This window comes from Oryctolagus cuniculus, chromosome 9 (genome assembly GCF_051225735.1).
Source record: "Oryctolagus cuniculus isolate XC-2025 breed Fujian yellow rabbit chromosome 9, ASM5122573v1, whole genome shotgun sequence".
In the NCBI taxonomy this organism is placed as follows: domain Eukaryota; kingdom Metazoa; phylum Chordata; class Mammalia; order Lagomorpha; family Leporidae; genus Oryctolagus; species Oryctolagus cuniculus.
The window spans coordinates 111,228,982-111,255,080 of NC_142875.1; the positions used below are offsets into that span (position 1 = coordinate 111,228,982).

At 43.9% G+C, this 26,099-nt stretch overlaps 1 long non-coding RNA gene across 5 annotated transcripts in view; it reads left to right on the top strand.

Moving 5' to 3' along the window:
• LOC149124729 (uncharacterized) overlaps positions 1–26,099 on the top strand; it is a 315,134-nt gene that overhangs the window by 87,924 nt on the left and 201,111 nt on the right. The window contains exons 3-4 of one of the 5 annotated variants that reach the window (XR_016213780.1): positions 4,357–4,551; positions 18,082–18,205. The exons of 2 other annotated variants lie outside the window; for them this stretch is intronic. This is a non-coding gene — a long non-coding RNA (uncharacterized LOC149124729). The remainder of the gene's footprint in view (positions 1–4,356; positions 4,552–18,081; positions 18,206–26,099) is intronic. 2 more of the 5 variants (XR_016213782.1, XR_016213779.1) reach the window with 2 other exon arrangements.

The following is a 26,099-nucleotide window of genomic DNA, read 5'->3' on the forward strand; positions in this document are numbered from 1 at the left end:
GATGGCAGCTTAACCCTCTGTGCCACAATGTCAGCCCCTGTCTTTCTCTCTGCCTTTCAAATAAAATAAACAAACAAAAATTTAAAGACAGTGGATTCCATAGCTCCTTGGCTAATGTAAATGGAATCAGTAGAGTTTCAACTAGGCCAGGCATCTCCCCAGTCAGGAAGTCTGAGTATGTTTTCCTTCCTTCTTCCTCCTCTCCAGTTGGCATGTTTACTGAACATGCTCAGGACTGGGAGAAGAGCATAGATAGAAATGCAAATGGTTCAAACATCCAGTAGGGGGAACAGATATAGAGACACAGCCTAATACAGATCAAAGCACAGAGACTGGCATATGATAGAGTTTTCTCAATATATTTTTGTCTATTCCAAAAGGCAAGAGAGGAAGAAAGAAACACACTCTCAGCAATTTTGTTCTCTGCTTTTAGAGAAACTCCGTTCCTCTGTCGAGCATTTCTGCCAGGAAACGCTTTCTTCCTTTGCTGAATTGAATTCTGTGTCCCCAGGCTTTCACCTGCTGGCCTCTGGTCTGCCTTCTCTTTCTCTCTGTATTCTTTTCACTCTTAAAAGCCATCGCAACCGGGGCTTTTATTTGCCTTTCCCATCCCGTATTCCCCCCATTCTGCTGGCCAGAGAAATGACTGAAATAATCCCTGTAAAATGCTCTGGGGTCTGTTGGGCTGCGTTTTTGAATCTTCTTTTTTTTATTTAATAAATGTAAATTTACAAAGTGCAACTTTTGCATTGTTGTGGCTTTCCCCCCTAACCTCCCTCCTACCCACAGCCATCCCATCTCCCACTCCCTCTCCCATCCCACTCTTTATCGAGATTCATTTTCAATTAGCTTTATATACAGAAGATCAACTTAGTATATACTAAGCAAAGATTTCAACAGATTGCACCCACACAACTGCACAAGATATAGAGTACTGTTCGACTAGTAGTTTTATCATTAACTCATAGTAAAACACATTAAGGACAGAGATCCTGTGTGGGGAGCAATGACTCCCGTTGTTGATTTAACAATTGGCACTCTTATTTATGACGTCAGTAATCACCCGAGGCTCTTGCCATGAGCTGTCAAGGCTATGGAAGCCCCTTGAGTTCACCAACTCTGAACTTGTTTAGTCAAGGCCATATCACAGTGGGGGTTCCTTCCTCCCTTCAGAGAAAGGTGCCTCCTTCTTTGATGGCCTGTTCTTTCTGCTGGAATCTTGTTCACCCAGATCTTTCATTCAGGTCATTTTTGCCACAGTGTCTTGGCTTTCCTTGCCTGTGAGACTCTCATGGGCCTTTTAGCCAGATCCGAATGCCCCAAGGGTTGTTGAATTTTCTTTATTGGGGTTTAATTTTATAAAGGCAAAGGCTTGAGGAAATACACCTGATGTGCATTTGTGCACTGGGGCCCTTGCACATCACACCTGTAATTTTGCACCACAGTTGTGATATATTCTCGGGAGTTAAGTACAATCCTTTACTCCCATGTGCACCAGAAATCCCAAGCCACTGAGGATCCCAGGTGTGGCTCCTTGATGTACCAGGCCTGTGTGGATTCCAATATAATTTAGGAGCAGCCAAAGACCACAATAGATGAGTACAACCATGCACCTTAATGCCTCCCATTGTCCCAAAGTGAAAGAAAAATGGACAAGCTCTCCAGCTTACAGTAGTGCTAACGGTTGTTGTGAGGCCTGTCAATGGTAATTCCAATCTGGCCTGACATCTTTATGTCTCAAGTCTTCCATGTGTCACGGACCTTCCTCTTCTGAGCCAATCTCCATGGCTTTACAGTCCCTACATCGAGTTTGTGTTCACTGTCCTGCTCCTAAGCCCACGTTCTTAACCTGTTTTTGATTGTCAAAGTGTCAGTTTTTGCTCCCAGCTGCCCTTGTTAGTTTTTTGGGTCACAAAAGTTTTAAAAACTAAATCAAAATACTTCGGAGTTTATGGGGCTGAAGTATTTTGGCTATAGATTGGCAAGAAGCACAGCAAAAGGGAATTGAGGTTGAAAACTTGCTTTGAGGCATTGAACACTCATGTTTGTAGTGATTTTACAACCTGTGCGCATTTATTTTGAAGTTGTCATTTGATGCCATGGGTTTTCCACTTACATTTTCTCTATTGATTTCTAAGCACTGTGTCTCTGCTCGGTAGAAGAGCATCACTCTTTAAAAATAGGGCAACCTTTGAAATAGGGCAATGTTGCTTTGTGTGTTAGTTTATCATCCTCTACTCCATTAAAGGTTTGGCCAGATGAAGCCAGAGCAGGCTGCATCTGTAGTTTGACATGGCACCTGTTCAAGGTGGTGGTGAAGTCAGAGAAGTTCCATTCCCTCTCTCTAGCTCCAATCGTGGCAGGATCAGTGTCTTTTCTTCCCTCTTAATAGAACACCATATGCCTCATATATCAGCCCTAAGTAATAAGGTGTGAGAAGTCAGGCAGTGTGCGTCTCTCATCCACACAGAAACTCCTCTGACTCTCAGGCTTTGCTTTGGTCGACAGGGTGGAAACTCATTGAGATGTGGCAGATGGGAAGGCAATCCCAGGCCAATCCAATGGCAGGGAAGGAGAGAGCAAAACTGAGCAACATCATAACTGTTTTTTATTTGGAGAAGGTCCTATAGAAACATTAGCAGTTCTGCTTTGGAAGATATCAGTTTTCCATTTTGGTCTCTCCTCCCTTGCAAATGATTTCTCAGATCCTTATTGACATGAGAAAAAAGTTAATTTGGATGTCAGTGATTCTGCAGTTAGTATTTTCATTACAAACCTCCAACTGCCCCCATGATATTCCCATTAGATGAGCAATGGACAGCTTGTTTGATATGCTCAACTCCAGAAGGCTAAGATCTTCTCCCCAACACTTGCTGCTTTGAAAGTCTTCCTGATCTTAGAAGATGCTAACTCCAGCTTTCTGATTGAGGACATAAACTTTGGAGTCATTCCTGGAGCCTCTTGCATTCCACTTTGGAAAAAAACTGGAAATTTCCTTAGTTATTAATTCAAACTGTATCCCAGATCTTCACACTACTCCTGTGGCTACCACCCTCATGCAGGCTGCCTCTGCTTTCTCTTGGGTATTAGAAGAACCTCCTGGCCGGCGCCACGGCTCACTAGACTAATCCTCTGCCTGTGGCGCCGGCACACTGGGTTCTAGTCCCGGTTGGGGCGCCGGATTCTGTCCTGGTTGCCCCTCTTCCAGGCCAGCTCTCTGCTGTGGCCCGGGAGTGCAGTGGAGGATGGCCCAGGTCTTTGGGCCCTGCACCCGCATGGGAGACCAGGAGAAGCACCTGGCTCTTGGCTTCAGATCGGCACAGTACGTTGGCCATAACTGCCATTTGGGGGGTGAACCAACAGAAGGAAGACCTTTCTCTCTCTCTCTCTCTCACTGTCTAACTCTGCCTGTCAAAAAATAAAAAGAAAAAGAAACTCCCCACCAATCCCTCTGTACCTATTTATTCAGGTCTCTCCAAAAACCATGCATAGCACAGAAGACTCAGGAATCCTTTCATTATTAAGTCTCATTATGCCACTCCTTTGCTTCAATCTACCTAAGGGGCCCAAAAGTCCCTACATAAGGTGTCCTCTTGTGCTTACTCTGTTCCAGTTGCTCTGGCTTTCTGGCTGCTTGTGAAAGTCTGGCACCCACTCCTGCCTCAAGGTCTCACCTGCTTTTCTCACATCTTGGAATGTTCCACCTCCAGTATGTTCTGAGTGTTCTGAGTCAGATTTCCTCCAGAGGTGTGTGTTTTTTTTTTTTCTTTTTTACAGGCAGAGTTAGACAGTCAGAGGGAGAGACAGAGAGAAAGATCTTCCTTCCGTTGGTTCACCCCACCCCAAATGGCCACCACGGTGGCATGCTGCGCCAATCCGAAGCCAGGAGCCAGGTGCTTCCTCCTGGTCTCCCATGCGGGTGCAGGACCCAAGCACTTGGGCCATCCTCCACTGCCTTCTGGGCCACAGCAGAGAGCTGGACTGGAAGAGGAGCAACCAGGACAGAATCCAGCACCCTGACCGGGACTAGAACACAGTGTGCCGGTGCCTCAGGCAGAGGATTAGCCAAGTGAGCCACGGCGCCAGCCGTCCTCCAGAGTTTTGAGAGCCTTGTCCCCTTGTTGATATCTCCCCTGATGATCCTGACCGCATTATCTCTCTGTTGGATACTGCCGCTTCGTTGTTTGTCTTAGGACTTAACACTGTCTGCTACAGTGTAATAGTTCGCTGAGAAACAAACCACCCTGAAGTCCAGGGGCCTCAAATAAATGTCATTTATTTTTCTGCTAACATATCTATTAACTGGCAGAGGATTAGGTAGTGTAGGCTGAGTTTGGCTTTGTGCTCTGCTTCCAGCTGCTGCAGGTCTGCCTGGATTGGCCCCTGTCCTAAAGGCAGATTCAGGTCAGCTCCATGTGATTTCATTGAGGGGCTCAGCAGAAGGGGCAGCAGCTACCCAGGAACCAGTCTTCTCATGGTGGTGGCAGAGGAGCCAGGGAAGAAGCCCAGCTTCAAGTGGACATCGCCAGCCATCTCTGGTAATGGCAGCAGGTCTGTGATCAACATTTTTTTGATAACGTGTTTATTGTCCCTTTTTTGTCTTGAGATGACATGTTTCTATTAGTCACATGGAACCTCCTGCTATGACTCAGTTCCTCATTTCTTCTTTTTAAAAAAATCAGTTGTCTGTCTGTATTTAAAAAAAAATTAAAAGGAGGGAGAGGGAGAGAATCTCTATCCACTTATTCACATGCAAATACTTACAGCATCCAGGGGTGGACTAGGCCAAACCAGGAACCCAGAACTCAGTCTAGGTCTTCCAAGTGGATGACAGATACCCACCTGCTTAAGCCATGCAGGGTGCACATTAGCAGAAAACTGGAATTTGGAGTGGGAGTGGGAGTGGAGCTGGAACTTTAACACAGGCACTCCAGCATGGAATGCTGGCATCTCGAGGGATGTCTTTACCATTGTGCCAAACACCTGCCCCACCTTCACTTCTTTTGTTCACATATCAGCTCTTCAGAGAAACTTTCAATGACACCTATTTCTAACATAGCCCTCCTTCACTTTCTCTCTCCCTGCTCTGTAGTGTTTTATATGGCATTTATCTTTTATATGGCATTTATCTTATTTTTTAAAAAATCATTTATTTATTTGAAAGAAGAGTTAGGGAGAGAAGGACACACACACACACGAGAGAGAGAGAGAGAGAGAGAGAGAGAGAGAGAGAGAAGGAGAGGGAGAGGGAGAGGGAGAGGAGAGGAGAGAGAAGAGAGGGAGGGAGGGAGGGAGATCTTCCATTTCCTGGTTCAGTTTCCAAATGGCCGCAAGCTAGGAGCCAGGAACTTGAGTTGCAGGGGCCCAAGCACTTGGGCCATCTTCTGCTGCTTTCCCAGCAGGGAGCTGGATCAGAAATGGAGCAGCCAGGACTTGAACTACGCATATATGGGATCCTTGTGTCACAGGTGGCATCTTAACAATGCTGGCCCCATAGCATTTATCTTTACAAAGCATTGTAGTAAATATTTGCTTCTTTATGCTTTCTCTCCTACATGAATTTTTTTTTTTTTTTTTTTTTGGCAGGCAGAGTGGATAGAGAGAGAGAGAGAGAGACAGAGAGAAAGGTCTTCCTTTGCCGTTGGTTCACCCTCCAATGGCCGCCGCGGCCAGTGTGCTGCGGCTGGCGCACTGCGCTGATCCGATGGCAGGAGCCAGGTACTTCTCCTGGTCTCCCATGGGGTGCAGGGCCCAAGCACTTGGGCCATCCTCCACTGCACTCCCTGGCCACAGCAGAGAGCTGGCCTGGAAGAGGGGCAACCGGGACAGAATCCGGCGCCCTGACCGGGACTAGAACCCGGTGTGCCGGTGCCGCAAGGCAGAGGATTAGCCTAGTGAGCCGCGGAGCCGGCCTCTCTCCTACATGAATTTAAGCTTCATGAGGGTAGATATTTTGTTGTGTTCATTGCTGAATTCTCATCACTTGGAACAGTGCATGGAGCCCAGCAGGTTTCAATAAAAATTGCTGAATAAATTAAGAGAAATGATGACTGCAGGCCCAAGACTGCAGCAGAGGACCATGTGGAGGTAGAAGCTCATCCCAGCATGATGAAGGCAGACATCTTTTTGCCACAATATCAATTATTCTGCATTTGCGTTTTGAAAATTATTCATAAATCACTAGCTATTCCAAGAGAATCTCTAAATTTTTCTTAATACTGCATGTAATGTTTTGATTATTTCTGAAGTCATTTTCTGAGCCAGTGATGTGTTTGTACCTCTTATCTGCAGACACTTTGAAAGTGGTGAGTTGAGCTAAATTCAGAAATATTCAGAAGTAGCTAAGCAGTCAGAATTGCCTCAGCCTTGCACACTGACTATTATTATGTCTTATTCTTGTGTCTCATCTGAAAATGAAAATCTTTACCATGGGAAGAGATTCTAGTTCAAAAGCCATCTATTATTGTCACAGAAAATGAGCAAAGCAGCTTTTTAAAAAAAGATTTATTTATTTATTTGAAATTCAGAGTTACACACAGAGAGAAGGAGAGGCAGAGAGGAGAGGCAGAGAGAGAGAGAGAGAGGGAGAGGGAGAGGGAGGGAGGGAGGGAGGGGGAGGGATGGAGGTGTCTTCTATCTGCTAGGCCCCTCCCCAGCTGGCCAGAGCTGTGCGGATCTGAAGCCAGGAGCTTCTTTTGGGTCTCCCACGTGGTGTAGGGTCCAAGGACTTGGTTCATCTTCTTCTGCTCTCCCAGGCTATAGCAGAGAGCTGGATCAGAGGTGGAACAGCCCAGACTTGAACTGGAGCCCATATAGGATGCCGGCACTGCAGGCAGTGGTTTCACCTGCTACACCACAGCGCTGGCCCCACAGAGCAGCTTTTAAAAACATCCAAACCATGTTCTGTCACCCATCTCCTGGGGCACCTGCCTTGATTCTACAATGAAAATCTTACCAGATGAATTCTAGATAGCCTTATTTTTATATAATTTACAACTACAATAATTAAAAATGCTCACAAGTTTGTATGGTGTTTATCCCTATTTGGACTACTTTTGCATCATACCTATTTTGTTCCTTATAAGGCAAAACAGGCATGGACACTCCCATTTGACACAGGAAAAATCAGGAGTCAAGTGATATCCTGAAGTCCACTTGGCCAACTAGTGACCAAGTCACTACAACGTGTTCAGTCTTCTGTGCTGTCAAGATTTTGAAAGTTGAAAGATTCTGGTAATTTCTGATAACTGTTCTAGACTTCCTGTTTTCTAGGTTAGAAGACCTATTAGAAAGCTCACAGCATAATTGTGAAACTCTTGAAAGTGTCCTAGGCTGAGCTGTAAGGTAGGGGTACTCTACAGCACATCCCTGCCCCATAACTGTATTTATGAATATAAAACCAGAGAAATTTTAATGGAACAGCCTGGGCACAGAGAGGCAGCATGAGACATGAGGGGAGGGAGCTTTGCCAGTCTTATACATAAAATGTGAATGTGTGTTAGTACCCTACAGCTTTCTTTGCCCACCCTGCTTCTCTCAGGGTTTGCCACATGGGGACTCAGACATGTCCAGTACTTGAGCCAATCCCTACCAGAGGATATAGGCAGCCTAGTCTTCCAGATGGTGGAGTCTCATATTTGCTGTCATACATCAGGGGTTTGATTGTAAGCTATGGGCAATCACATGCCCATCAAGTCTTTGCTCTTTTTTGGCCACTGCCATGGTAAGTTCATATGACTGGGTTTCTATTTGGAACCCTGTCTTAAATCCCATGACATTCATTGGGAGCCCTGCTGCTCCACCTAGCCCCAACAAACCCATATGCTGAGGGAGTAACTGGGTTTGCTTTCTGTAGACTTAGGTACTGGTTGAGAATATGAATGGATTGATTATTGTTGATTCTGCTACAACTACCTGACTTTCAGCACAACCTGCAGGAATCATTGTTGAAATCTCAGTGCTTTATATTCTCCCTGGTATGTGGTACATAGTCAATGAGTCCCTGAGTGAATACAGACACATGCACACACTCCTGGATGCCTGAATCCATTCACTGGAGAGACTCTTTTTAGACAGCACATCTGTCTAGACAAAACCCGAGTTACATCAACTCTTCATATTAGGAGCAAAGCTCTCAACATGCCCTCAGTAATGGTGCCTATTGGAAGCTAATTCAGAATTCCCACTTCGAGACTTGTGGACAAATGTGTACCTTAGAAGAGTTTCCATTTCACCTGCCCCTTTATCCACTATGGGTGCCCATACCCCCTGCCAACGCTGCCTGACAGTGAGTAGAAAGACTACCTCCTACTGATTATGGGGGCTGTGAAAACCGTTTCCAAAGCCAAGTGTACCCTTACTAAACAGATTCTCAAATGCTTTTTGAGGAGATGGAAGGAGAAATCCCTGGCTCTTGTTCAGGATTTTGAAGGCGGAATTAGACTTGGCAGTAGGAAAAATTCAATTCCATTTAACAGAGATTTATTTATTTTGAGAGTACTTTTAGATGCCTGCCACTATGAGGATGAAAAAGAGGAGTCAGTCATGAACTCTGCTCTCTAGGAATTAACAATCCGGTGTCGGGGGATACCCAGCGATCACTGAGGAAGGGGCAGTGGCTACAGCATTAGATTTACAAGTGCTGCAGCAGGACTATAGCAGAACTCTTGTGGGACTTGGTCATTTTATATTTCTGGGAGGCTAAGGAAGGGAAAGATCTGGAATGCTACAGTTTGTCCTTGGCATTTCCCCACTTCCTTTTGGGACCCTCTCTTTTAAATTAAATTAAATTAGGGGATGAGTATTTGCTGTACTGGTTAAGATGCTGCTTGCGATGCCTGAATTCCATATTTGAGTGCTTAGATTTGTGTCCTGGCTCCACCTCTGACCCAGCTTCCTGCTAATGCACACCCTGGGACACAGCAGGTGATGGCTCAAGTAACTGGGTCCCTGTACCCTCATGGGAAACCTGGATTGAGTTCCGGGTTTCTGGCTTCAGCCCAGCCCTGTGCCAGCTGTTGTGGGCATTTGGAAGCAAATGGAAGATCTTTTTTGTCTATCTCTGCCATCTATCTTTCAAGCAAATAAAATTTTCAAAAAATAAATATTTTAATTAGGTGATACATTTCAATGTTCAAAGCTCAAACTGAATTCATTAGCTACGTATTAAGAAGTCTTGATGTCAGCACATTTTCACCCATGTCATTCCCTCCACTCTTGTTCCCTGCAGGCAAACATTTTTATTGGTTTCTTGTGCATTCCTGGGCCACTCTGTATAAACAAAGCAGATAAGAATAGACATTTTTATTACATACATTTTCTTACACAAAAGTTAACACAGTAGATACAGTCTCTGTCTTGTTTCTTGTTCCCCTTCATAATGTATCCCAGAAATGATTCTAAATCAATAGGGTGTCTTCATTCATTCTTGCAAAAGCACAGAAAACTTGCAGTTTATTCAATCAATCCCCTATAGATGGACACCCAGAGTGATTCCAGTTGTTTGCTGTTAAGAATATTGTTGCATAAACTATTGCATACATTATTTTCATGTGTGTACTAAGTTCATCTGTAGGGCAAATACTCAGATAGGCCTACTCAGAAAGCTACCCTATTTTCTTTTTAAATCAAGTTCATCATTATGCCCAGTCTCAGAGACACTTGTTTTGCCATAGAGACTCTCAAAGACCAGAGGATTGGAACTCTTAGGCTTGAATCCTAGTCCTATGAGGAGGTATTGGTGGAACTCTTAAATTACTTCCTACAGCTTAACCATATAGGAAGCCACTCCCTCCTACACGGGCTACTTATGATTGACTTCTTTATCAGGTACTGAGTTCAGGTGCATCATATTTGTTTATTTATTTATTCACATGAATTGCATAAATACAACTTTAGGAACATAGTAATTCTTCCCACCCACATTCCTACCCCTCTTCCTCTTCCCTCTCCTGTTCCCAGTTTTTTTTTTTTTTTTTTTAAGATTTGTTTTATTTATTTGAAAGAGTTACAGAGAGAGACAGAGAGAGAGGTCTTCCATTTCCTGGTTCACTCCCCAGATGGCTGCAACGGCCAGAGCTACACCGATCTGGAGCCAGGAGCCAGGAGCTTCTTCCAGGACACCCACGTGGGTGCAGGGGCCTAAGCACTTGGGCCATCTTCTACTGCTTTCCCAGGCCATTGCAGAGAGCTGGATCGGAAGAGGAGCAGCCAGGACTAGAACCAGTGCCCGTATGGGATGCTGGCGCTTCAGGCCAGGGCTTTAACCTGCTGCACCACAGCACTGGCCCCTCCATGCCCCAGTCTTGTTTTTTACTAAGATCTATTTTCATTTAACTTTATACACAGAATATTAACTCTATTCTAGATAAAGAGTTCAGCAATTTGTATGAAGAAGAAAAAGGAAAAGAGAGAAAACAAACAAACAAAAAAAAACCTAAAAAAAAAAAAAACTAAAAAAAAAAAAAAACAAAAAAAACCAAAACTGTTCCTCAACAACCCAGACAAGGGCTGCTGCAAGTCATTGCATCTTGATGATAATTTCACTTTTGTTTTTTTTAGAAACTTAATTATCTTTAACGAGGAAACCATGAATGATACATCTTTTGTGAGCACTTAGACATAGCTATAATTTATGTGACATAAGAATATCCTCTACTTAATACACTAAAACAAAGTAATTCTTTGAGAACAAGTTTTACTATTAGGTCTCGTAATACAACTCTTTGGGGACAGAGGTCCTGCATGGGAAGTTAGTGCACAGTGACTCCTGTTGTTAATTTAACAATTAACACTCTTATGTATGACATCAGTTATCACCCGAGGCTCTTGACAAAAGCTGCTAGGCTATGGAAGCCTTTTGGATCCACAGCTCCTTCAGTATTTACACAAGGCCATAGGCAAAGTGGAAGCTCTCTCCTCCCTTCAGAGGAAAGTACATCCTTCTCTGGTGGCTGCTGCTTTTCACTGGGGTCTCGCCCACAGGGGTTCTTCACGTAGAACATTTTTTGCCTCAGTGTCTTAACTTTCCATGCCTGAAATGCTTCTCTGGGCTTTTCAGCCAAACCAGAATGCCTTCAGGGTTGATTATGGGTCGTAGTGCTACTTAAGGCAATTGTCTTTCTATGAGTCTGCTGTATGGACTGTTTCCCATGTTGGAGTGTTCACACCTTTTTAATTCTATTATTATTACCAAACAGTCCTATTTATATGATCACATTAACACTTGATCATATCTATATTATCACTTTAACACGTAATCCTATCCATATGATCTCTATAGCACTTAGAATGCTATTTTTATCACCCAGCTTAAGGGGATTTGGAGTCCCATGGCAAGTTTTTAAGCTGTATCCTTAGAAGTAAGTCTGTAGGAATGTATGCAGAACTATACTGCTTTACAGTTACAAACTTCATACATTTCACAACTACAACTTTAGGATCATGGTAATTCTTCCCTCTGTTCCTACCATCCCATTCACATTCCCACCCTATTCCTCTTCCCTCTCTTATTCTCTTATTTTTAACTAAGATCTATTTTCAATTAACTTTATACACATATGGTTAACTCTATGTTAAGTAAAGAGTTCAATGTTTAGTGTGAAAGAAAAAAAGGGTAAGTAAAATAAGATAAAAGAAAGGAAAAAAAGTAAAAATACCAAAACTGATCCTCAACAGTCAAGGCAGGGGCTGTTCAGTGTCATTGCTTCTCAAAGTGTCAATTTCACTTCTACAGGGTTGCCTTTAGATGCTCTATTAGTTATCACAGGTCAGGGAGAACATATAGTATTGGTCCTTTAGGCTGGCTTATTTCACTAAGTATGATGTTTTCCATTTTGTTGCAAATGAACAGATTTCCTTTAAAAAAAAAAAAACAAAAAACTACTGTGTAGTATTTCATGGTGTACATGTCCCATAATTTGTTTATCTAATCTTCAGTTGGTGGGCATTTAGGTTGATTCCATGTCTTTGCTATAGTGAATTGAGCTGTGAAAAACACGGAGGTACAGATAGCTCTTTCATATGCTGATTTCATTTCCCTTGGATGGATTCCCAAGAGTGGGTTGGGTGGTTCATATGGGAGGTTTATATTCAGGTTTCTGAGGTATCTCTATACTGTCTTTCATAGTGGCTTTACCAGCTTACATTCTCATCAACAGTGGGAAAAGTGTACCTTTTCCCCCACATCCTCGCCAGCATTGTTGTTTTTTGATTTCTTTATGAAAGCCATTCTAACAGGGCATCATATTTGTTTTGGCCCAGTTAGTGGTTTGCTTAGTCCTCATTCATCTGTTTAGCAAACAAATGTGTATTGGACACTTACTAGATCTCAGGTTCTGACAGATGCTGAAGTTATTAAACTAATACTTGGCCTTGCTGTCTAGCTTATAATGTATACTGAGACGTAAACAGCTCACAATGAATTTGTTATGGTAGGTGTTGGCTTAAACACACATACAATTTGAGCCTTGCCTGCAGCAATTCTGTCTTCTCTGGGTACATTCTTGACAACTTAGTGTATCCCTGACTGGCACTTACCATATGATCCTTAATAGAAAGCATGGAAATTAGAGTCTGAAAACTTGGATTTAGGTTTGACCTATATTGCTCACTACCATGTAGCTTTCATGAATACCAAAATGTTCATCTGCATTTTATATGAGGATTAGATGATATAAATATTTCTAAGTGCTTTGCCAATTCTTGTGCACATCCCTTCTCCCCCCAGGAAATAGTGCTGAGAGGATAGTTTGTGGGGACAAGTTTAGTGGTAATTACATTTGCCTTTGGACTTTTAGGGGCACTGAAATCCTTTCCTCTTCCCAGGCAGAGATGCCTGGGTCACCTACAATCAAAGGCAACCATTAAAGTTCTGCTGTCAATGCCATTTCTCCGCTCTGCCAGACACTAGTATTGACTTCATCATCATGGCACTACTGAGCTGATGATCAATGTTTCTTTCTCTAAGCTGGAGAGGGTTTTTTGAGGTAACAACCCTGGGAAGTTACTAGAGCTGTACCCAAACTATTCTTGCATATAGATGGTAATTAGTGTCAGTACATGGTCAGAATTGGGCCTCATATCAGTTAGGGTGAGATCAGAAAGAGAAAGCCCAGACAGATAGTCCAAAAGAAGAAATATGGTATGGGGAGCTCATCTCAATGATGCATAGTAAGACAACTCAAAGATTAGCAATATCTAAAAGCTGCTGCCGTCCCTGGAATTAGAAACAAAGGGAGGAGGTGGTATCCCCAGAGCCTAAGAGTCAGACCTGCTGGATGGGAGCTTAGATTACGGAGAAGACTCAGCTCCCTGATGAAGTTTTATCCTTAACTCCAAGGCAGAGAGAGATACTCTACTTTCTCCTTTCCTGATTTTTTTAAAAAAGCATGTAATTTAATTTAATCTATTAATTTGAATGTCAGAGATTCAGGGCAGAGGGATGGAAAAGGGGGAGAGAAATCAAATATTTCATTCACTGGTTCACTCCCTAAGCATCTGAAGCAGCTGGGGTGGGGCCCAGTTCAAGTCCAGGAGTCTGGTGCTTATTCTGGGTCTCCCATGGGGATGCACATGAGCAGGGAACTTGATCAGAAGGGCCTTGAGAAGTCAGAACTGGAACCTAGACATTCTGAGATGGGATGCAGCTGTCTCAACTGCTGTGACAGATACCTACCCCTTGTCCCTTCCTATTATCCTCCAGTTTCCTGCTGGTGCCTTCCATGAGCTGATACCAGTGAGAAGACATTTGGTAAGGGGTTCTAGGAAATATGATTTGCCAGAGAAATTCAAGGAATAAATGTGAGAGCAGATACACAAATGACTGGCATGAAATTTCAATTTATTCTTAGAAGGTGTTTCTACTGTGTGGGCAAGGTTGCCTCCAACATTCCTTTTGTTATGGGTCTTCAAATTCTTTATTATTATTTTTTCTTCTGTGGCAGGTCCATTGAGTGCTGTGCAGGGTGCTCCTGGCAGTGATATCCAGGGATTGTCATTACATACTAATCTACCTAATTTTTTTGACACCTACAATTATCTAGCCAGTCCTTAACAAAAGAGTTTTATTGGATGCCGAAGTAGGAAAGGGGAGAACCAGAATCAGCATATCACATAAAAGGTTAAGGGGGTTAACTCTCTTTGAACATTGAGAAGCCAGAGAATTTTGCAAAGGAACAACATAATTGCTGAGGACTCAGTGTAGTTATAACCATCAAACTTATCATCCCTCCAGTGGGTCACGGGGAAAGTTCTCCAAATCATTGTACCTTCACTTGAGATCTTCTAGTCTTGATTACTACTATAGAGTTTTAGAACTAGAATATTATTAGATATCATCCATTTCCACATTTGCTTCTCCTTCATTCTACAAACAGTGTCGCTCCCCCTCTTCGTGGAGGAACGACACAGGACCCTGCGTTGTTCTTTTGTCTGCTCGGCCCTCCCCGGGTTTGCTGCTGGTTCTTCCCGGGTTGGCTACCGACCCTTCCACCTCCGTGGAAGGGCGGTTCCCCCTGCCACATTCCCCACTTCCGCGGGGGAGCGGCACACCACTGGCTGGCTCTCTCGGGGGCTGCACAGGTGTTCCTTCAGATAGATGTTCCCCCTAGATGTTCCTGGTGCATGTTGTCTCTCTCCTCCTTTATAGTCCTCTTCCGCCAATCCCAACTCGGCTGCCCACACGCCGAGTACGCTGCTCTCCTCCAATCAGGAGCAGGATCAACTCCTGGAGGTCATCACTCAAGTTGGCAAGAGGCAGCTGCGTAGAAGCTGTTTTCTCCTCTCCCAGCGCCATATTGTGGGAGAGCAGATGCATAGAATAAGTCTTAATTCCAGTAACTTAGTCTAGTCTGAGTTGCTCCCCACAAAACAGCAAAAAGGCTCAAAGAGGCTAAGCAACCAACCAAGAGCACAAAACCAGCTAGTGGTATGAGTTGATTTAAAAACGTGCCTTTTTCTATATCTGAAGTGAATATGACAAAATGTTGAAAAAATCGTAAAGTTTAAAAAAAGAAAAATAGTGATGTAAGTCTCTAGCAACAGTAAGACTTAGATCCATGAAACTATGCTCAATTAGTTCATTTTAGACAGGATATAGAACTAAGGAAGTAGAGGGAACCAGATAAAAATAAACCGATCTATCTGGAAAGATGAACAGAACAAACCAAAAGCCTGAAGTCAACATTTAAAGAATCATGTCTCTCTCTGAAGAAATGTAAATTTAAGCATAGTTCCCAACGAATGAGCAAGATCATCTCATTTAACACTCATTAAACCCAGGTTTAAAGCCTTGTTCCCCTCTGTTTCCCAGGGAAAATAGTACATATGTGTATGTATAGAACATCTACCTATGAAGTGATTGTGACAAAATGTTAAAAAATTGTTGAATTTTAAACTGAATAATAGCATGCTTTTTCATCTGCCCCAGTCAATTTCACTTAAGTTCCCTATTCACTGACCATCTTAATATACTCTACCAGCAACATTTAAACAATTCCCCTCCTGCTACTACTTGAGAATTTCTCTGTGTTGAGCCTCAGTTTAGAAAGCCCCCCGAGTTTCTCCTCTGCAGATCACTTTCAGCACATTTTCATTTTCCCCTGCTGCCTCCTCCTCACCTGGCACAAATTACTTCGAGTTTAGGAACATACAAAATGAGCTTGGGTTTGAATTGGCCTGTGACTTGCGTTATTAGAGGGGCAGCTGGTGTGACTTTCCCTTCTCCTGTGTTATTTGTGGTCCACGCACGTGGAGGCTGTTTCCAGGAGAAGAGGTTCTGCGATTTTATTACCAGTCAAGTAAAACTGGAAAACCAATACTATCATTTTCACGGTAGGTTTTATTTCCCTGGTGATACATGAAGAAATTGGTTCTGCGAGGAAGCCAGCTCGGTTAAGCCTGGAAATCTGTAGGCTCTGGGTCCACCAGTGCCCCAGAGAGGGTGTGGAGCCAGGAAAGGAGGGAAGCATCTTGATCTTTGCAGGGAGGGCTCCTTTCTGGAGGCGTCTAACAAGCTGCAGGCAGCTGCTTTCTGCGATTTAGTTTTTATCTCCACAGGAGATGAGCAAGAAGGCAAAGAAGCCAAGAGGATCGAGATGGAAAGGAAGAAGAAGGGAGGCTGCAACATAGAGAACAAAGGAAGGGAGCAGATGGAAGGAACCCTCCCTCCTGGGAACAAAGAGGCCATGGGGGATGAGAATCAAAGGAGGGGACAGTGCATCTCCCCAGAGTGCATTTAGTGAGAATACACGTTTGGTCAGCAGCACAAAGGCTATGTATTTACTTTCCTGTTTCTTTGCAGAGAAATCGGGACGTTCAGAAGGCTAGGTCAGGGGCGGGTGTCCAGCCTAGCAGATAAGAGGCAGGTTAACGTGTGCATCTTGTAGCAGGGTGCCTGAGTTTGATAACTGGCTCTCAGTCCCAGTTGCAGCTTCCTGTTAACACAGACCCTGAGAGACAGCAATGATGGCTCAAGTGAGTTCCCTCCACCCATGTGGGAGACCTAGATTGAGTTCCTGGCTCCTGGCTTTGGCCCCAGTCTAGCCCCAGATGTTATGGGCATTTGGGGAGTGAACCAGTGAGAGGAAACCCTCTGTCTTCCTATCTGCCTCTTAAATAAATAATTAAAAAAATAACCAAAAGATTAGGTCTGACTAGTTAGTAGCTGAAGGTACCTAAACACTAAGCTTGTATAAGGTATGAAGGGTGGAACAGGGAGGGTGGGGGGAATGAGGAGAGAGGAGCTGTCTTCACAGGGTCTTGTACATACAGCCACTCAGCAGCCTTTTTAATCTTTAATTCCTCCCTTTTCTGGTTTTTCTGAAGCAGTCATGGTGGCACTAGCTTAGAAATAGTGCATGTTTTAGTCATACATTTTTAAATTGTGCCCAATACTTGGTCAAAAATTGGCCCTCATTGAGTTTTGGGAGTTAGAGGAACAGTGAGTGGGAGGGAAGACTTCATGTGTTAACATAAAGGTAGAAATGTGGGAGGTAGTGGAGAGAAAGGACTCTTCTAGTGAGGGCTGGCACCACTCTGATGGAGGGGAGTAGCGACTGGAAAACATCTGCATTTTAATCAGCTGGAAGGAGAAAAGGGATAACTGGCATACTATTCTCAAATCACTTTGCAATTATGTTTGTTGATATAACCATCAGTCATGATGTTCCAACTGGACTCTCCAGGAACTTGGAATCATTAGCAGATAGAAACACAAACTTGGAGCTGATTTATCCCATGGTTTCAACCTAACAAGACCATCCGCTGACGCCTGTTACCTGGATTCCCAGAGCTGCCCCCAGCTCTTGCCCTTCTTGAATCTACTTGCTGCTTCCATGCATTTCTTCAGTTTTGGAAGCTGCTGTGTGTATTCTTCTAAAATGTTCTTTTTTTTTTTTTAACATTTGTGAGAAATTAAATGAGAGAGAGAGGAGGAGGAGGAGAGAGAGATGGAGAGAGAATCAAGCTTCTATCTGCTGGTTCACTCCCCAAATGCCTGCAACTGCTGGGGCTGGGCGAGAGCAAAACCAGATACTCAATCCAGCTTTCCCGTTGGGTGGCAGGGACCCAGCTGCCTCCCAAAGTCTGCATTAGTGGGAAGCTGGAGTCAGGAGCAGAGCTGGACCCCGGCAGCTAATGCCTATTTCTCTCTCTAGTTAGGGGGAATCTGTTTCATGGCTTGTGGGTAGAAGGTCCTCACACAACCAACAGATGCTCCACCTTACTAACACACTACTGACCCCTCTCCTCCACCAGATCTTTGGAGTCTCTAGATTCCAAATCTTCCTAGACCCAAAACACACTGATGAGGCCACAGTCTAATAAAAAAATCTCATAAGCCCTGGCCTTTCTTGATGCCCTCAATGAGATTCTGTCTTTTCAGACTCCAAAAAAAGAGTTAGAAATTGCAATGAGGTGGACATTTCAGTCCCTCAAATGCTATACGCTACAATCCCAATGCCCAGAATGGCAGTATTTGAGGAAGTTAGGTCATGAGGGTGGAGCCATCATCACTGGGATTAGAGCCTTGTAAGAAGAGGCCAGAGAGCTCCTAGCTGTTTGTTTTTTGTTTTGCCATGGCAGGATACAAAGATGAGTGTAAACCCCCAAGAGAGCCCTCACCAACAGCCTGATCCTACTGGCACCCTGATATCAGACCTCAGCCTCCACAACTGTGAGAAACTTGTATCAAGTCGTCCAGTTTATGGTATGTGGTTATAGCAACCTGAGCTAACTAAGATGTAAATCTCCTTAGATAAGCATACTGGTGAGACTACGGGAGATAGAAATAATGAGGGACAGGTGAATTCAAATTCTGCTACTAGCTAGAAAATCTCTGATCTCTCTGGGTGTGGGTTTTCTTTTTTCTACCTTGGGCTTAAAATCTCCCTCATGGAGTTGATTTGGAAGTGTCTGGGCTCTGATATGCAAGGAGCCACATAGCCCTGGGAACATAATGTGTACTCCAGGGATATGGTCAGCAGTGTTTACAGTGGCTCTGAAGCAGGGATTAGCAATCCTTGGAGATGTGATTACTTAAGTAGAGCCACTGAAATCAACCAGAGATGACAACAAATATGCAAGAGATTAGAGACAATAGAAGGACATAGAGGCAGTGATGCAGAGATTCACAAAATATCAGGAGGGCTATGGATTGGGAGGGGAGGGAGAGAATTCAAGAGAAAAAGTTCAAGGCAAAACGCATGACAGAGGTGCAGAAAGTCACAGACAGAGATTAAATATGTCTTTGGAATTTTCCCTGGTTCTGAACTTGCGAGTTGTTTTGTAGTCTAATACCAAAGGGCCAGGGAGAATATCGGAATAGAGGAGCAGGATACAAAGACCTGGAGCTGGCATTATCCCGAAGCTTAGACCTTCTGCACAAGCAGGGATGTCTGCCAACTACTAAAGCTCTCATTAAACAAACTTTAATTTCTGTGGGTTCTCTCCACTGTACCTTAAAATAAATGTATTCTTTATGATCTGGAGAAATGCCTGCTTTTCTAATTCGGAAGAAATATAAATGCTGGTAGGATCGTCTCTGGAGAACGCTACTACCTATCATCATTAAGGGAGAAAGTAATGAGAGAACTGGAGATTAACTAGTTAGTTGGGGAATCTACTGAAAAGGGAATTGGCACCTCAGGGCCTAATCCTGAAAATTGTTCTGGCACAAACAGCAGCATGCTGAGCAGAGGAGGAATAGGATGAGGAATGCAAAAACAGGACAGGAAAAAAGAAAGAAAAAAGTAGTTATCAGAAGTGCTAAACAAAATATAATAAAGTACTCCACTATTTTAAATAACAGCATATGTGACATTTTTATTCAGTCACATACACTCTTTTAAAAAATGCAACCAATACTCAATACTTTTTTAGCCCATGGGCCAGATAGGGGAAACAAGGGTTAAATTACTTCCAGCTGTAGCTAAATTCCTCCCCTATCTGTGCTGTGTGGGAAGGGATTCTTGATGACAGCAACAATAGCTAAACACATCTCCCAGTTGTAATTGTCATAGGGCTCTTTTCTAGATTCATATACCTTACTTAGCATTTTAAGTCTCTCCTGCTTAATGAAATGTCATCTTTTCATAGCTGGTGACCAAATAATTGTTTAAAGTAAATCAGGATATGAAAGGTGAAGGTGTTTGTAACTTGAAGCATAATTTATTGTGATGCTTAGATTCATATCTCCAGCTTACCAAAGGGTGTCATCTTGCAGGACATATAACCTTTCACTACCCCACACTCCACCAATTATAGCAAATTTCCCTTTATCCAGAGTAGATGCAGATTGGTGGTTTTAATTCCTATTATTCTGATGAATTGAGTGTTGACATACAATCCAATGTTTAGATCATGTAAATTCATCCTCTCAGGATGATGACCACAGAGTTTTGACCTTTCTGTTCCTTCTAGTCTCTCTTCAGGTTACATTTCTTGAGGGAGAACTCATTTTACCTGTAACCAGTGGGATAAAGCTGTCATTCAAGATTGTTTCCACCAAATCTATTTCTACCCTCCCTTATTTACCCCTGTATCCCTCATCCTCTTCTTCTTAAATACCTTGGCTTGAATTTGTGCTTAGTGATCTTCCCATCAAGATATTCTTTGATGCTGTTTCTGCATATTCCAATACCACCCATCCTTAAATACTCAGGCCAACTCTCTCCTCTTTGGGAAGTCTTCCTTCATCTCTCCTTCCCCCAGACATTTTCTTCCTCTGAAAGCTCATATTCTACATCTCAGCATTTCTTGGGAAATGACTTTCTTCTTTAAGCTACTATTGTGGACACCTATTTTATCTTTTTATGAACCACAATTTCCTTGAATCTATTATTTGTGACAGATATTTCTCTGTCAGCCACTTGGGTAACACTACATGCCTTGCACACAGTAGGTGTGCATTAGATGAATGAACCAATGAACCATAATTTTGTCATAAAAATGGGTCAGAATGTGACTTTCTGTTTCTTGGGTAATTCACAGGACACTTCAGGATCTCACAGTGCTTTTGATTTATTATGATTAACATCAACCATCATTAGAGAGGCTGCAAATTAAGTCTGGATGTTGGAATGTTCTGGTTTGGATTTTCTGTATAAAACAGGGCTTGTACATTTGACAACCAGGGGACTATGAAACTTTAAGGAAAAATACAACTGTTCACTGACCTCAAATAAAACACAGTAAACAGCATAGGGAATTAGGAGAGAATTAAATCCGTCTAGACTTGGAGTAATTCCATTCAAGAGAGTTTAATTAGCTGTGTTAGAGTGTGATCAGAACCTCTGTGTTAATATCCACTCACAACCTCTCCCTTAAGGTAATGACTTTAGGAAACACAATTGAACTAGGGACAGTACTGCTTTAGCACCACCCTGGAGCCAGGCAGAAGGGAGGCAATTTCCCTCCTAATCACCAGAGCTACAACTGGGGATTGAAATTTCTTATTTATTTATTTATTTATTTATTTTTGACAGGCAGAGTGGACAGTGAGAGAGAGAGACAGAGAGAAAGGTCTTCCTTTGCCATTGGTTCACACTCCAATGGCTGCCGCGGCTGGTGCGCTGTGGCCGGCGCACCCCGCTGATCTGATGGCAGGAGCCAGGTACTTATCCTGGTCTCCCATGGGGTGCAGGGCCCAAGCACTTGGGCCATCCTCCACTGCACTCCCTGGCCATAGCAGAGAGCTGGCCTGGAAGAGGGGCAACCGGGACAGAATCCGGCACCCCGACCAGGACTAGAACGCGGTGTGCCAGCGCTGCAAGGCAGAGGATTAGCCTAGTGAGCTGCGGCGCTGGCTGGGGATTGAAATTTCACTGTGGTTCCCAGCCCTGAGGAATTATTTCAGAGCTGGCACAGTCCCTGACCACAGTGTCTTGCCTGTAGGCTGGCAAGCATCCAAAAAGAATTGTACACTTGCAGATAAAGACAGGAAAGGCTGGTGCAGTTATCAAACATGGGTGAGAGGGCCATGTCCATGAAACCAGGCCATGGAACCTGAGGAAGAAAGAAAAATGGGGAGTAGGAGCTGATGGAAGGATAGAATCAGGTAGCAATGGGATAGCTGCCAAATGAGCTAATAGAAATCAATCTAGATGGCAAACGCCCCAAACAGCACTCCGGCCTCAACCCTTGTGGCATTCAGATCTGGCTAAAAGGCCCATGAGAGTCTCACAGGCAAGGAAAGCCAAGACACTGTGGCAAAAATGACCTAAATGAAAGATCCTGGTGAACAAGACCCCAGTGGAAGGAACAGGCCATCAAGGAGGGAGGCACCTTTCTCCGAAGGGAGGAAGAAACCTCCACTGTGATATGGCCTTGACTAAACAAATTCAGAGTTGGTGAACTCAAGGGGTTTCCATAGCCTAGACAGCTCATGGCAAGAGCCTGGGGTGATTGCTGACGCCATAAATAAGAGTGCCAATTGTTAAATCAACAACGGGAGTCACTGGGTACATGTTCCCCATGTAGGATCTCTGTCCTTAATGTGTTTTACTATGAAACTTAAAGACAACACTACTAGTCGAAAAATGCCCTATGCCTTGTGCGATTGTGTGAGGGCAGCCTGTTGAAATCCTTGCTTAGTATATACTTTTTTTTTTTTTTGACAGAGTGGACAGTGAGAGAGAGAGACAGAGAGAAAGATCTTCCTTTGCCGTTGGTTCACCCTCCAATGGCCGCCACGGCCAGCACACTGTGACCGGCGCACCACGCTGATCCTATGGCAGGAGCTAGGTACTTATCCTGGTCTCCCATGGGGTGCAGGGCCCAAGTACTTGGGCCATCCTTCACTGCACTCCCGGGCCACAGCAGAGAGCTGGCCTGGAAGAGGGGCAAACCGGGACAGAATCCGGCACCCCGGCTTAGTATATATTAAGTTGATCTTCTGTATATGAAGGTAATTGAAAATGAGACTCAATGAAGGGCGGGATGGGAGAGGGTGTGGGAGAAGGGAGGGCCATGGGAGGGAGGAGGTTGGAGGGGGGAAGCCACAACAATACAAAAGTTGCACTTTGTAAATTCACATTTATTAAATAAAAAGAAACTGAAAAAAAAGAAAAAAAAGAAATCAATCTAGGAGAAGTAGGCTGTCTACACGGAGGACTCTGGAGAGTTGTGCAGTTTTCCCTCCAGAAAACAGTTGCATTGTCTGAGCATCCAGGAGAGGACCTAGACACCAAGATAATTTTCTATTCTAGCATGAGCTGCATTGATAGGCCCTCTAGTGCCAGTACAGTCTAGTCTGAGGTTTCCTGTTGTGGATAGTTGGGGAGGGATGCTCACAGAAAGCTGGTGGCAAGAAGTGTTGGAGTAAACATGTGGAAGTGATTCTCCAGGCAAAGTCATTTTCCTGATGCAGGGACATAGAGGTTTTTGGAAATGTACCCTCTCAGGAGCATTAAGTTGACAAAGAGAAGTGCTGTACATCCTTTTCCTAGATTTTGATCTCACCACTCCTCTGAGATGGTGAGGACCAAGAGAATCCTCTCCAGGCACTTTCTGTCTTTGCCCTTGACATTGGCTGACATTGACTGTGGTTCTTCCTAGATTGTGGTGTTCTGGTAACAGCTGCTGACAGTGGGAGCCAGTTTCCCAGTCTCTCCCAGAGGGGCCCAAGCATGTGTCAGAGTAACTCCCAGGAGGAAAGCTAAGTAAAGTTGTTTGTATAAAGGGACCTTCTAAATGATTAGCTCTACACTTTTAAAGCTAGAAGGAGACAATTTTGTATTTTATACAGATAAATACGCCAATTATTCTTGACATGTCAACAAGACATCTTGCTTTTTTACCTCAACTTCTGAAGATTTCAGAGGTATTGACACTGCCTGGACTGATCTTCTATTTTTTCCTGGTATCTACTTCTTCTTGACTGGTTTCCAGGTGATTGGATTAACATCACAGTCAGAGCCAGAAGAACCCATCTCTCCAGAATTCCTATGGAATCACATCCACATGGCCCTCAGAGACCATGCCAACTCCCAAATCAAGCGTTTATGTTCCTGTTTGACTTACATTCAGGAACTTCCAGTCCATATTCCATACAATGGAAATTGATTCTTTTCTTTCTTTCTTTTCTTTTTCTTTTTTTTGACAGGCAGAGTGGACAGTGAGAGAGAGAGACAGAGAGAAAGGTCTTCCTTTTGCCGTTGATTCACCCTCCAATGGCCGCCACGGCTGGTGCACTGCAGCCTGTGCACCACGCTGATTCGAAGGCAGGAGCCAGGTGCTTCTCCTGGTCTCCCATGGGGTGCAGGGCCCAAGGACTTGGGCCATCCTCCACTGCCTTCCCGGGCCACAGCAGAGAGCTGGCCTGGAAGAGGGGCAACCAGGACAGAATCCGGCGCCCTGACCGGGACTAGAACCCCATGTGCCAGCGCCGCTAGGTGGAGGATTAGCCTATTGAGCTGCGGTGCCGGCCGGAAATTAATTCTTAAAATGATTACTATGAGGATACAGATAAATGGGTAAATATGTACAACTTTGAACAACTTATAAAACTACTTTGAACCCCAGCTTTCTCCCATGTAAAATGAGAATTGCAGCAGATGTTTGGCTCAATTAAAATTAAGATGCCAGTGGCCGGCGCAGCGGCTCAATAGGCTAATCCTCTGCCTGTGGCACCGGCACACCGGGTTCTAGTCCTGATTGGGGCGCCGGATTCTGTTCCAGTTGCCCCTCTTCCAGGCCAGCTCTCTGCTATGGCCAGGGAGTGCAGTGGCGGATGGCCCAAGTGCTTGGACCCTGCACCCCATGGGAGACCAGGAGAAGCACCTGGCTCCTGGCTTTGGATCAGCATGGTGCACCGGCCGCAGCGCGGCGGCCATTGGAGGGTGAACCAACAGCAAAAGGAAGACCTTTCTCTCTGTCTCTCTCTCTCACTGACCAATCTGCCTGTCAAAAAATAAAAAAAATGAAAATAAGATGCCAGTGAAGACATATGTATCTCAGAGTGCCTGGGTTTGGTATTGCCCTCCAACTCCTGATCCCAGCTTCTTGTGAATTGGAAACAGAGCATCCAGGATTGGAACTGGTGCTCATTTTGGATGCTGACAACACAGGGGTGGCCCAACTGGCTGTGCCACCATGCTGCCCCCAGATTTCTGGTAATGAACACTCTGGGAGGTAGTGGTAATGGCTCAATTAGTTGGCTCCCTGCTACTTATGTGGGAGACCTATGTGGATTGAGTTCCTGCATCCCAGTTTCAGCCTTGCCCAGACCTGTCTATTGTGGGCATTTGAGGAGTGAATCAGTGGATGGGAGTGCTTTCTCTCTCTTGCTCTCTCTCTCATTTTTATTTCTGTCTCTCTCTCTCTGCCTTTCAAATAAATAAATAAATAAACAGTTTCAAAAAACAAAATAGGAGCTTACCATTTCCCTCAAATACTTACTGTTGGGATCAAGTGTATGAAAATACAGGAAGAGAGCCAGATGCTTAGGAGCTATCCTTGCACTATCAAAAGAAAGATTCAATAATAGTCATTTTTGGTGTTTTATATGGCATTAGCTTCTAGGTGCTTAAACTCTTTCAAGTATTCTTTTCTGCAGTTCTCTGCTGACTGGAAAAAGGACAGTGTGAGAGGAAGAAAACATTTACCAAGATTCCAGGGATCTACATTGTAATTCTAGCTTGGCTACCTGCACTCTGGATAATCTCATGAGTCAATGAACATCATTTTTTTTCCTCTCTCAAGTGCAATAGCAGACTGTGATTTCCATGTCTGCTTCATAGGATTGTTATGAATGTTAAGATCACAAATGAACAAGTTTTTGACTATCAGCAAGCTTATATTGAAGGTTATTTGCTTATTTAATCTCCGCAATAATCCTATGGCTATAGGCTGCTCCCTTTAGGAACTTGGGCCCGCATGACCATCAGTGACTTACTGAAGTTGAATAGTCACTGATGGGGACTACCAGGATTCAAAGCCAAGCCTCCTGCCTCTAATTGTGTTCTCCCCATTCTATTGAATCATATGAAATTGCCATTTTAGTAGGTAAAAATGCAATGTCAGCAATTTCACAAATTCAACTTGATAAAACATATCTTTATAAAGAATTATTGAGCAGGCTCTGATTAGCAGCATTCAGAAAGGGTGCTATCTTTTACAAATAGAGGATCTAAAAGGGGTCATAAATTTCCTGTTTCATACAAACCAGAATTGGGAGGGCCTTTTTCAGGTGTTACAAAGCCACACAATGGTTCAGTCACAGCTCATGCCTAGGTGGCAAGCTCTCTTAGTAATACCATCCTCAAACTAGGGTCTCCATATGGTACTCAGTGTACAATGTCCATTCATTGACTTATAGAAAACAGTGAATCCATGAAGAATCGAATGAGTTACTGTGCAAACTAGAAGATAATGCAAAATATGGGGCCAGCATTGTGGCACACTTCTGATTCAGTTTCCTGTCAATGTGCCCAGGAAGGCAAAGGATGATGGCTTAAGCTCTTGAGTTCCTGCCACCCATGTGGGGAACTAGGATGGAGTCCCTGGCTCATGGCTTCATTTGGGAACTCAACCAGTGGATGACAGATCTCCCTTTGTCTCTCCTTCTCTCTCTGTGTGTGTTAATATGCCTTTCAAATAAATAA